Raw genomic sequence first — 14,560 nt, 5'->3', positions numbered from 1 at the left:
ATACATTCTATATTTGTGGATCCAATTTGCCCTTCACAGAGAGTCTACATGTTACTTAAAATGAAATCCTGCAAAACAGTACTAAAACAAATGTTATTACTATTATTATACTAATCTTCTATGAAACAAAGATCAATAGCTACCCTCAACAGATAAATTACCATCAGAGGATTATTCAAGGCAATTAAGAATGTCAGGGAGGCAGTACACAGTTTAATCTTTTTACTTTTGCATACTGATTTGGTTGAAAAGATTTGAAAACCAATTTGTATCAGGTAATTTTGGATGAGGTTAGGATACAAGCAAAATATGAGAATCAACTTTTGGTTAGGTGCACCTGCCTTGCCTTGCAGTGTGGAGATGATACAGAAAAGGGCCTTCTTACAGGGTGTCATTGTCTCTGATGGCACTATGTGTCTGTGGGCTCATCTTTCTTCCAGGTTTACCTGGGTCTGGCTACTGAGCCCAAAGCCCAGAACAGAGTATAGGTGTCCTCCAGAGCAGGGCACATGAGTTCAGCACAGTCTCCTTTTGTTTCCTATGGATAGAGATCTACTTTTAAAAGGTCTTATTCCCCAGCAGAAATATGTTTTACCTTGGTCCCTTAAAAAAACAAAAAATCAAAAGGAAATCAGAACTAGATCCCAGCTCAGAATCCCAGGCAGTTCCAAGGATATGGACAACAGGAATCTATGGATTTTGAATCAAGGACTCCACTATTAATGAGACTCAGTTATTTTTCATATTTCTGCTCAATTCTGTTCACTCTCTTGACTACCTTCTTCACCCTCAATTCTCTGTATATCTTTTCTCTACCTTATGCTTACTCATGATTTTGGTTTACTCATAAATTGGGCTGTCAGTTTCCTACACCTTCTATTTTTCCATGAATCTTCACTGGCTTTCTCTGACAGCTATAATACATATTTTTTCACAAGTTTAAATTCCCTAAGATAGAGGCTGATTTTTTCATGTCAAAACACATTATAGATTGCTGGCTAGACTGTGGATTGGCTTCTTATGGATCAAATAAATGATCACTTTTGTTCAATGAGCAGGTGTTGTCCTAACTTTGAAACATAGCTGCCTTAGGAAGAAGTCAAGCTTTCACTACTTACAGATGACATGATACTCTATATAGAAAATTTGAAGACTCCACCAAAAAATTGCCACAACTCCTACATGAATCTGGCAAAGTTGCAAAATATAAAATCAATGTGCAGAAATCTGTTGCATTTCTATACACCAATAATGAAGCAAGAGAAAAAGAAATCAAAGAATCAATTCCATTTGTAATTACACCAAAAAAAAAGATACCTAGGAATAAATCTAACTAAAGAAGTAAAAGATCTGTACTCTGAAGACTATAGAACACTTATGAAAGAAATTGAAGAGGACACAAAGAAATGGAAAAGCATTCTATGCTCATGGACTGGAAGAACAAACATTACTAAAATGTCTATACCACTCAAAGCAATCTATACATTTAATGCAATCCCTATCAAAACTCCACCAGTAATTTTAACGGAGCTGGAACAAACAATCCTAAAATTTATATGGAACCACAAAAAATCCTGAATACCCAAAGCAATTCTGAAAAAGGAAAATAAAACTGGAGGCATCACACTTCTGGATTTCAAATTATATTACAACTGTGGCCATCAAGACGGTATAGTATTAACACAACAACAGACACATAGATCATTGGAACAGAATAGAGAGCCCAGAAATGGACCCTCAACTCTATGGTCAACTGATTTTCAACAAAGCAGGAAAGAATATCCAATAGAAAAAAGATAAGCTCTTCAACAAATGGTGTTGAGAAAACTGGACAGCAACAAGTAGAAGAATGAAACTGGACCACTTTCTTATGCCATACACAAAAATAAATGGATGAAAGTCCTAAATGTGAGACAGGAATCCATCAAAGTCCTAGAGTAGAACATAGGTAGCAACCTCTTCAACCTCAACCATAGCATATTCTTATTAGAATCATCACTAGAGACAAGGGAAACACAAGCAAAAATGAACTATTGGACTTCATTAAGAAAAAAAGCTTCTGCATAGCAAAGGAAATAATCAATAAAACTAAAAGGCAACCTATAGAAGGAAGAAGATATTTGAAATGACATATCTGATAAAGGGTTAGAATCCAAAATCTATTTAAAAAAAACACAAAACCTGCCAAACTCAACATCCCAATGAGGAAATGGGCAGAAAACATGAATAGACACTTTTCCAAAGAAGACATACAGATGGCTAACAGACCCATGAAAAGATGCTCAACATCATTCATCATCAGGGAAATACAAATCAAAACCATGATGAGATACCACCTCACACCTGGCAGAAAAGCTAAAATTAACAGCACAAGAAAAAACAACAGGTGCTGGCGAGGATATGGAGAAAGGGGAACCTTCTTGTACTGTTGGTGGGAATGCAAACTGGTGCAGCCATTCTGGAGAAAGGTTTGGAAGTTCCTCAAAAATTTAAACACAGAACTTCCTTACAGTCTAGCAATTGCTCTACTAGGTATTTACCCAAAGGATACGACAATACAGATTCAAAGGGGTACATGCACCCTGATGGATACAGCACTCTGATTATCAACAATAGTCAAACTATGGAGGAACCCTAAATAACTGTTGACTGATGCATAGATAAAGAAGATGTGGGGTGTGTGTGTGTGTGTGTGTGTGTGTGTATAATCTCATTCATCAAAAAGAATGACATCTTGCCATTTACAACAACGTTGGATGGAGCTAGAGTGTATCACGCTAAGTGAAATAAATCAGTCAGAGAAAGACAAATATCATGTGATCTCACTCATATGTGGAATTTAATAAAAATAAATAAAAATAAAAATAAATAATAAATAAATTTAATAAAAATAACAGAAGGACATATAGGGAGGGGAAAAAGAAAAAAAGAGAGAGAGCAAAACAAGCCATTAGTTACTCTTAATGATGGAGAACAAACTGAGGGTTGATGGAGGATGGTGGGTGGGGGATGGGCTAGATTGGTGATGGGTATTAAGAAGTGCACTTGTTTTAATGAGTACTGGGTGTTGTATATGAGTGATGAATCACTGTATTCTACTCCAGAAACCAATACAGCACTATATGTTAACTAACAAAATTTAAATTAAAAAAAAAAGAAACACAGCTTCCTTGGGCTGCCACTGTGCAGAGTCTGTGGAGACAGGGATTTTCCATTTGAAGGGGCTGCTGGCATGGCAGATACCATGATTAACAAATTGAGTTACTATAGAATCTTTAATCCCTCCTTTATGTATAATCTAATGATTACTGCTTTCATAACAATGACCTAGAAGCAGAAGATCTGAAGCTCTTCAATATCCTGATAAAAAATTAAACTATGTTCAGCAGAGTTTTGGTGTTAAGCATATTTTACTGTATTCTAATATTTTAAAAGTTGGTAATTTCTCTATATCATTATATGGTAAGTCCTAATTACCCCAAACTATTTCTATTAATTCCCAACAAAGAGTGATTATTTCTGTAATGAGAAATCTTGGAGGTTTGGAGGCAAGTTCTCTCCCTCCCCACTCCCTCGCCTGTGACATAATGGATGGCAAAAGCTGCTACATATTGTCTTATGGATCTTTACCGCGCATGTGTGTTTCCCCCCCTTTGAATAGTTGTTAAGAGCCGGTAAAAATTTCGGTTGATCTGCAGTCAATTGTCAAAATGTGTCCATCGTTATATATTAGGAGGCAAAAACTTTCCAGCAGAATGCTTGATCTATTAAACAATGAGGAACTTCCTTCAGAAATAAAGTCAGACAAGTAGGAAGAATATCTGGAATATTCTTATGCCTCAATTCGGTCATGATTCACTAGTGTGCAAATAATTTGCTCATAATGCAATTAAAGTTTAGACATAAATACTTTCCAATTCTTACTACTGTTAGACACACTTACCTTCTTCACTTTAAGAAATATTTACTGGGCACCTGAGTGGCTCTGTTGGTTAAGCAGCTGCCTTCAGCTCAGGTCATGATCCTGGAGTCCCTGGATCGAGTCCCACATCGGGCTCCCTGCTCGGCAGGGAGTCTGCTTCTCCCTCTGACCCTCCCCCTTCTTATGCTCTCTCTCTCATTCTCTCTCTCAAATAAATAAAATTAAAAAAAAAAGAAATATTTACTGACTACTGTCACCTGTAACATCATCATAAGTCTAAATTGCAGTGACTACTTACTGAAAGAGCAATGGAAACTATAGGACTTAGGACCATGCATTGTAAAATTCAGGTAATAGTACAAAAACCTTTTTTGAGTAGTTTTAGGTACTTTGAGGTGGTCAAAACGAATTGGTTAAGTCTGTTTGGGAAATATAGCTACTCTTTCTGATATTTTTCATAATTTAGAAGATAAATTATATGACAGAGATGTCCTTAAACATCAACAAGTGATATCCAGTTGGAGGATTGGACTGGTGGACTGGAGGTTAGTTAGCAGGGAATCTATTAATCACCTACTGTGTGCCATGCAGTGTGCTATATGTGTGAAACATTTAGTATGCTCATTTTCAATGAGAAAGTTGCCTTAAATACTGCCTAATGTCACACAATTCCTGAATGAAAGACCTAGAATTCAAAACCAGGTGTGATTCTTTGATTCATGTCCAAAGTTCATAATCTTTTGATGACATGATGCTGTTTTACTTTGACTCCTTTGTGCTATTCTTCCCTTCCTCTATGTTTTTCAGCTAATGATTTCAACTTTTTAATGATAGTTTCAGTATTCTAGCAGGTGCAGTCTGTGTGGGCTGGTGAGGAAGGATGAGATGGAAAAGTAACTTAGCTATAGCCTTTTGGACTATCAAAAGAGTCTCGAAGGTCCTGGTTTTGAATGTAAGAAAAGGAGCATGAGTATTTGCTACTTTAGGCCTTCCTGCCATGATTGGTGACTGTAGAATAGGGAGTAAGTTAGTAGAATAGCTAAATAAAGCTGCGATCTTGAAATGAAGGTATTTTTCCAGTGGGATACCCAGATCAGTTTCTGTATTATCTCAGAGATGCCCACTAACTTCTAATTCTATTTACAGTTTAGATTTTTATGGCATACACTATGCAAGAAACTATGGCATAAATAAGGAAATTAAAGATCAGTAAGCTTTAGGAAAATAAAGCAAAGCCACATAATAATCCATTGGTTTAGGGGCAAAGGCTCTTTAATTTTTTTAAAATAGAACTTAGGTTAATTAGAATGAAGCCCATAAGGCTAAATGCATTGACCACTATACAAGTTCAATTTTATTCTACTTTAATTATAGTTATGACTAAAATTATAAATACTTCTTATAAAAGTATAAATAATTAGTTATAAATAAATAAAATTATAAATAATTCTTAGTTTTACCTTTTAGTTTTGTTAATCTTATATTTTATAACAAATTTCCAGTGTCATTCAATAAAGATATCTAATCTACATTTTCTAGTGTTAAGCTTAATCGTAAAATTTCAGAATAATAAGGGACATTGGGAAATCATGTAGTCTCTAGCTTTCAAACCGATTTATTGCTTAGGCAATGATATTCAGCTCTGATATGGTAATATTCCAGGGTGAGTCCAGTGATCTAAAAATTATGAAAACAAAATCTAAAAAGTAAATCCTTGTAAAAGTAAAAGTATCCTTGAGTTTTCAGTTGGTTGATATAAAAAATAAGTAAACCAACTTGATCTGAGTGTCATTAACAGAATACTTTAAACAGTGAGAGAACGTGCATTCTTTTCAAGTGCACATGAAACACTCTCTAAGAGACCATATGCTGGACTATAAGATAATTCTCAACTATTTTTTTTAAGATTTTATTTATTTATTTGACAGAGAGAGAGAGAGAGAGAGAGACAGTAAGAGAGTGAATACCAGCAGTGGGAGTGGGAGGGAGAAGGAGGCTCTCCATTGAGCTGGGAGCCCAAGTGACACTCAAGCCTAGGACCCTGGGATCATGACCTGAGCTGAAGGCAGACACTTAATGACTGAGCCACTTAGGGGTCTCAATTCTCAACTACTTTTAAGGGATTAAAATTATGCAGTTTGTTCTATGATGACAAATGAATTAAATAAGTTATCAATAACAAAATAATCTTAAGAATCCTAAAATATTTGGAAATTAAAGGATAGACTCTAAAAGTCACATGGGTCCAAGAAGAAAAAGCAAGGGAAATCAGCAAATAGAACTGAAATGTTAATGAAAATACAGCGTATCAAAATTTGTGAAATACAGCTAAAACAGGACTTAGACATACATTTACCTTTAAACACTAATATTTAAAGAGATTTAAATTCAGCGATTTCTACTTCCACCATCAGAAGCTTGAAAAAGAATAATCAAAAGTAAGTAGAAAGTAATAAAAGAGAAGAGATTAATAAAGTAAAAATCAGACAACCATTAGATAAAATCAATAAAACTGAAGTCTAGTTTTTTGAAAAGACCAATACAGTCAATAAACCTCTGGCCGGACTATAAAAAAGTGAGATAAATCACCAATAACAAGATTGAAAAAGAGGATATTACTACAGATTTTATAGACTTTGAGAAGATAAGAGGTACTTATGAGCAATTTTGTGCCAACAGATGTGACAACTTAGATGCAATGGCTGAATCCTTGAAAGATACCAATTACTAAAATGAACTAAAAAAGGAATAGAAAGTCAGAAGAGGTATGTATCTAAATGTATCAAAGAACTTGAATTCATAAACAGAAAACTTGCTTCAGAAAAACTTCAGACCCAGATAGTTTCATTGGTGAATCCTATAAAATCTATGAAGGAAATATTCCAAATCTTGCAAAAACTGTTTTGGAAAACAGAAGTAGAGGCTACACTCTGTTTATGAGGCCAGTGTTACTCTGATACCAGAACCAGACAACATTACAAGGAAAGAAAACTGATCAATATCCTTTTATGAGCACAGATGTAAAAAAAAATCTTTAATAAAATATTAATAAATAAGTAATATGCTAGAGTCACTCAGTGGGGTTATACTGTAAATGTTAATCCTACTTACACCCAACCTAGCTAAATGAGACATTTAAGTTTGTACAAAACTTAAAAAAACCCTGCTAAAGTTTATTAGACATAAAATTACCTACTTTAAAATATATCTATAGGTTTACCAACTTATAAAATATCATAACACAATTCTTGTTTAGTTATTCCTGTATATTCATATATATATATATGTATATTCCCTTGTTTTTCTAGAACCTTTCCATTACATGGGAATTGTGCCTTATTTGACAAAAGTTTTCATAACTGAGAAGTGAAGGAGAGTAAAAGAGTAAAAAAATGATTTTAGTTAGCATCGGCTTTCCTGGCTTAGAATAACTTTTCTATTTAAGGCCAGACACTGAAAAAATACAAATCTTTTAAAATTGAAAGCATAATGTTTGCTCATGGTATAAAATTTATGTAATATAAATAAGCCAATCCCATGCTTGGAGAAAACCATTATTAAGTTCTTGATAAAACATCTCTACTCCGATTTAATAATAGATATGTCCAAGCAAAGAGAACCAGAGAGAATCAATAATTTGTGAGTTCTACCTTGGGAGAAATGATTGTAAGACTTACTACTTTGGGGCCTCAGTTACCTCATCTATAGATTGTGGGGACCCAATTAGATATTTTTTATAGTCTCTTTATGGTTAAGTATATACAAATCTAAGGGAAATTTCACAACTTTTTAAAGCATAGAAATAAAAGTAAAGTCCACACTAAACAGAAGGTGGCAGTGTTGTTGAAGAAAAGGGTTAGATTTTAATCCTGGTAAATGCAGGTGGATTGCTATACAAGGTGTTTGTACTTTGGTAAAATTAGTGCTGTAGCAAATTAGTGACAAACCACTAATTTAGCAAGATTAAGATATCCTGTTACAATAGTTATGTTTTTCTGAGGTTGATAACATCATTATACATGACATTGCTTTACTGTGAAATGCGACAGAATCAAATGTGATCACCTAACACTCATACAAATATAGAAGTCGTGCTAAGCTCAGAGCTTTCGAGTGAATAATAATTATTGTTATATTGGTTTCAGGTATTTTGAAAGCATTTGCCTGGCTATTATTAAGTGACAACTTCCCCATACATATTTGCAATTTGGCATGGCTATTTTTAGTGAAGCGAAATTTTTCTTTTCTTTTTTTTCCCAACTTTTAGAAATGAAGGAGCATTCAAGCATATATATTTTAATGTGCTTTAGACAGATTATCTTTAACACTTGGAAGTGGAATTTAATAACTCATGCTTTGTTCTATCTTAAAATACTTAATAAGAGTTTAACGCTTATGCTAGACTTAAGATAGGAAGTTAAATTTATGATCTATTGTTTATTTATCAACATACTAGAAGAACATTGTTCAAGATAGCAACCTATGGTAAGGGCATTTGTAAAGTCAAGATTTTTGTTCACACTGTTTTAATATATTTCACTTGGGTCAGGTACAGTCTCCCCCCAGGACCCCTCAGGTTCCTAGATTAAGTATACTACCTTTTATTGGAATACGCCTCTCCTCTTAGCATTTCTCGGAATATCTTCTGTATGGAACAATCTTCCAACCCAAGCTGTCTTTCTGTCCTTCTGAAAGTTTTTGAGAAAGATTAAACTAAGATTCAATTAAATGAAGTTTCAATTAAGAGAAGAAGCATGCAGATTATATGTTAATGCCAACACTCATAAAACCCTTTCCTCAGAGGGGTGTGTACATGTGTAATTTCCACAAAGCTCACATGCAAAAGGGAGAGATCAGTGTGGGAGAGCAGGAGGGCCTCTCCAGGGGTGGAAGTCAAAGCCTTCAGCCCTTGTACTGCTGAGCTGCTGCCCTCTATGCTCGTCAACCTGCTCCCCAATTACTATGGCTCCTGTAGCAGGAAGGCAGTAATTCCAGTTTAGGTAACACTCTCCTCCTTCATAAGGCCAACTCCTCTCTTTGGCTATTATTTTATAGAAAGATTCACTCCATATCCTTATACCTTGGTTTTTCCATCCCCAATCCCATTAGTCTAAACTGCATATTCCCCTATCTGTGGTACATTCCTATATTGTATTAGGAGCTGCCCTTACTGCCTCAAATCTCCAGTGGCAGCAACAGTCATGGTGACCTTCTTGTCTTTCCTCCATTATCTGTTTCTGTCTAAGGACTTTTTGAAAATTGGGATATAATTGAGATAACGTTAGTTTCAGGTATACAACATGATGATGCAATGTTTGTGTATATTATGAAATGGTCACCACAATAAATCCAGTAACATCCATCCCCATACATAGTTATAATTTTTTTTCTTGTGATGGAAACTTTCAAGATCTACTCTCTTTTTTTTTTTTTTTTTTTTTTTTTAAAGATTTTATTTATTTATTTGACAGACAGAGATCGCAAGTAGGCAGAGAGGCAGGCAGAGAGAGAGGAGGAAGCAGGCTCCCCGCTGAGCAGAGAGCCCGATGCGGGGCTCGATCCCAGGACCCTGGGATCATGACCTGAGCTGAAGGCAGAGGCTTTAACCCACTGAGCCACCCAGGCGCCCCAAGATCTACTCTCTTAGCTGCTTTCAAAAAATGTGATAAACACAGTATTATTAACTATAGTCACCATGCTGTATATTACATCCTGATGACTTAGTCATTTCATAACTGTACCTGTCAAGATTTTTATAATTGTTGTTCCCTCTGTCTAGAATGTTCACCCTTTGATAATCACATGTCTAATTTCCTCCCAAATCTTTTTCTTCCAATGTCACTCTTTCTGTGAGGACTTCCCTCATCAACCTATCTGGAGTTGTTATTCATTCCCCTTTCTCCATTTTATTCTTCTCCATAGTGCTACCTACCTTCCAATAACTACATGACTTACCTAATGATTTTGTTTATTGCTTGTCTCTCTATACTAGAATGTAGACCCTATCAGGGCAGGGATTTGTGTCTGTTTTATTTATTGCTGCATTTTCAGTGCCTGAGACAAAGGAAGTATGCAATAAATATTTGTTAATGGAAGATACGATCAAATTTCCTCGATGGAATTTTCCAAACAGAACATTTTTCTTCTTTCATTTTATTTGAAATGATAGAAGTAACACAAATGCAGTGAGGCAGCATACATGCTTTTTTTTTTTTTTAAAAGATTTTATTTATTTATTTGACAGAGAGAGAGAGAGAGGGAACACAAGCAGGGGGAGTAGGAGTGGGAGAAGCAGGCTCCCCGCCGAGCAGGGAGCCCGATGCGGGACTCGATCCCAGGACCCTGAGATCATGACCTGAGCCGAAGGCAGATGCTCAATGCCTGAGCCACCCAGGTGCCCCAGCATACATGCTTTTAAAATGTGGTGGATGTTTTAAAAATATTTCATGAAGATTCTTTGTGTTTATAATGCAACCAAAGACAATTCACAGAAAAATATGTCACTATAAGACATGAGTTAATAACCTGCTGTACAGGCTTAATAATTGAGTCTTCAGATACAGATTGAGGCCAGCTTAAATCTTTTTGCATCTTCTCATGATGAGTTTATCATTCTTTGTTCACTGTTTCTTCTAGTAGACGACAAGGATTGTCTAGCTGGCAAGTCACTAGACAATGTTGCCAGGAGGTGCTGGCTATTCTCACTCCCTTCTTTTCCTTCTCCAGGCCAATCTTGAAAACTGTGAAAGGCACAACATTTTCTACAGATCACTAGTCAAAGCGCTTTGTCTGAGGTGTTTGTCTAGGTTATGTGTTTAAAAGCAAAGAAGATATGGTCTGTATACACAATGGAATATTACTCAGCCATCAGAAAGGATGAATACCCAACTTTGTATCAACATGGATGGGGCTGGAGGAGATTATGCTAAGTGAAATAAGTTCAGCAGAGAAAGTCAATTCTCATATGGTTTCACTTATTTGTGGAACATTAGGAATACCATGGAGGATATTAGGAATAGGGAGGGAAAACTGAAGGGGAAGAAATTGGAGTGCGAGACAAACCATGGGAGACTGCGGACTCTGAGAAACAAACTGAGGGTTTTAGAGGGAAGATGGGTGGAGGGATGGGTAAGCCGGGTGATGGGTATTAAGGAGGGCATGGATTGCATGGAGCACTGGATCAAACAATGAATCATGGAACACTGCATCAAAAACTAATGATGTACTATATGGTGACTAACATAACATAATAAAAATAAAAATAACTAAAAATAAAAATAACAAAATAATGAAAATAAAAACAATGCAAGTTAAAATATTATACTTAAAAGTATCCTGATTGCACTTTATCTGTTGAACTACAAAGCAAATTTTCATATGCTCAGAACCAAAGTGGACAACCCCCTTTTTTTATAAACATAATTTATAATTTAGCCTTATTTCAAAATTCCTCCCCACCCCCACTGCCCTTTCTCTTGAACAGACCTTTCCAGTCTTCACATGTTCAAATTTCCCTCATTCTTTAAGAATCAGTTCAAAGGCTATCCCTTTTTTCTTTTTATTCCTGACTTCTCCAGATAGAGAGCAATATCTATCTTCTTTCCACAACCAAAGCATTTTGACTCTATCTGCATTAAATGTTAGTTAGTCTTGCATTTCAAGGAGCTTACAGGCCAGCAAAAAGATAAGACATATATGCTAATAACTATGATACTGAGTAGTGGTTGATTGGTATATCCTTTTAAATAATCATATAAAGTCCTGTGAGCATTTAAAGACAGAGCCATGGCTTCTGACTGATTCAGCCTGGGCCCTTCAGGAATGGATACAGTTGTGGGGAGTGGGGGAAATAGCAGAGAGGAGGAGGAAAGGAGAGCTCACAGGGGCGATGGACTGAAGCATGCCATCAGGAATTCCTGTAAGAAACAGAAATTGGCTCAATGAATATAGTGTCACAGCTTATCAAAGGGACGTGAATGGGAGCTAGGCCTGGAAAGACAGGCCTGGGCCAAATCATGAAGGGTTCCAAGTGCCAGGCCACAGAATTAAGTTTGCTGTTGTAAACGTTTCATCAGAGGAACGAATGGACAGAGATGCACTTAAGGAAGATTAAACTAAACCAGCGTGTATGTAGGATGGTTAAGGGGGAAGAGACTATAAACAAGGAGTCGAGTGTGACAGTTGAATGAAGACATGACCACAACAGCAGCAAATGAGAAAAGGAAAGAGTGGGATGGCTGACAGGGCTGAGCTAGAAGTGACAGGACCAGAGGACTGACTGGCTGAGAAAAGGGCAGAGGTGTAGCTGTGTCTAGGTTGTTGAGAGAATGGCACTCATGAGCCAAAATACATGTGCAGTTTTCCACATATGCAGAGGAGCTTTTACTGGACAAGGGAGGAAATGTTGAGTCTGAGGTGGTTTCAGGAGTTCATCAGAGTCACTATCTAGTAGGTTATTGGATGCAACATGTTTGTTCATGAATATCATTATGTGAGCAGCTTAAAGTGAGGAATGGAGGCTGAAATCTTTCATTTTCACCTTTCATCTCTACAGAGTGATAGCACAGTGCTGAGTACACTATATGTAGTTCAAGAAAAACATATTGACTGACACTGCATTTTACTTTAGAAACCAGGGTAGGGGGAAGAAGGTATTAGCCTAACTCTGAAATTTCTGATTAAAAAAACCCCCAAGCCTCTGAAGTGCCCTTCACTGGCTAGCCTGAGGCTTGAAATTCTCTCCACTTAAATCCCTTGAGCTACTACAATGTAGCTGGATATTAACATGTGAATGATGGCTGGGTGGTTACATTAAAGCATTAAGCCTTTATTAGTTAACATATTCCTTAAATGAATGTATCAGTTCCTTAGAAGACACCTGGTCCTCAGGGAATAAGAGAAAGGACAGATACTTCGAGAGGGGAGGAAATGAGAAGGGAAATTGTCAAGGGTCAGTGAATGGTCCGGTACAAAGGTGAATTTGGGGCAGACATGAAGTAGGGGCTGGACAGAAGAAGGTGGGCAGGCAAAACCCAACAGATGTTCACCATGCTGAATGCTGACCATGATGAGTGAATTTAATTTGTAGTGCCATTTGTCCTCACTTAAAAAAAAAAATGGAAATTGCTGTATAACAGTGACTATGAGGTGAGAAGTCAGGAGACCTGGCTGCCCTCCCCTAACTGGTTATATTGCCTGAGGCAATCTTTTAACCTTCCAGTTTGGATCCAGAAAAATCTGAAAGCTTGGCTCTTTCATTTACTAGCTGTGTGCCCTTAGAAAATGTACTTAACCTTGTTGATCCTTAATTTCCATCTTTGTAAAATGGAAATGTCATTACTTCATAACTTTTTTTAAAGGATGAATGACATGACAAATATGTGAAATAATTGGCTAATACTGGGATTTCAGTAAATGTTATCTTCTTTCCCCTTTCCCTGTCTTCACTGCCTGAATCTATGTCATGACAGAACTGGACTAGATGTACTGTACATACCCCTCCCCTTGCTTTTTTAAAAATGATTCTATGAATTCTTGAAATCCTTCCTCCCACTTTCCTGCCAAAAGTTTCCAAGAATCATAAATTAATGCTGCCAGGAAAATGATTCGAATAAGTGACTTCCTTCCTGTCTCTCTGGGATGGTGGCGGTCCCTCCGTTACCCTCCCTTTCCTTTTCCTCTCTCTCTCTCTCTCTGTGTCTTAGTTCTTCTAAAGGGAGACTGGGGGTCTTTCAAAATTATACTAAATAATCATGTGTGAAAACAAGGCTATTTTTTTAAATTGACCAACACATTAACACAGATATTGGTAGGAGGAAATAAAATTCAAATTCCTTAGTTTTAAGGATTAATTATTTAATCCTTATTAATTAAATAATTAATAATTAATAATTTAATTAATTAAATAATTAATAAAATTAATTAATTAAATTAATTAATTTAATTAATTCCTTAATTCAGCATTCATGTACTATTTTCTGGGGAAAAAATACCCTTGATATTCCTTGAGGAGTCAAGGAAATGGGTCCTTATGGTAATCCACACAAATACAGATAGCCAGGAACTGCTAAGGCCACTTGTGGGGATAGTGATCGAGCAGAGGTGTTCAGAGATTGCCTGGAACAATGAATATGAGACAAGCGCTTCATGAAGTTTCCAAGGCCATACTTGATTCTTCTAGGCTACCTATCTGACTCAGGGATGGGGTCTTCTACTGTCTGGTTCAGACTCTTGAATCCCAGCTGTTAAAATTTGGGTTGAAGTGAGCTCCCTGCCAGAATTTTTTTCCTATTCCTTACAGCAGTTATGCTTCTGTTTTGTCCCTCAAGTGTTCTGTGGTGGGCGCTTTTTCTTTTTATTATTCCTCCTCTTCATTCCTTGGCCTTTTCTGTTCTTATTTGAACAGAAATTCTGTTTTTCTTTGGTTCACCTCAAGTAAGGCTCCAACCTGAACCCCTTTTATGAGTAGAAAAGAGTTCTTTTCTGTGTTTTGCTCTAAGACTTGCCCATTGACAATACTCAGGATCCTCACCTGGAACCCAGGTTTATCTATTGTGTGCTGGGTCAAACTGGTAATGGATCTTAACAAGTACCACCCACATAAGAGAAAGAAAGCCAGTCCTCTTTTTCTGTAAGTTA

Source organism: Martes martes, assembly GCF_963455335.1.
Source record: "Martes martes genome assembly, chromosome: 2".
Lineage (NCBI taxonomy): Eukaryota > Metazoa > Chordata > Mammalia > Carnivora > Mustelidae > Martes > Martes martes.
The sequence above is the reverse complement of the archived record's forward strand: the minus strand, read 5'-3'. Positions refer to the sequence as shown.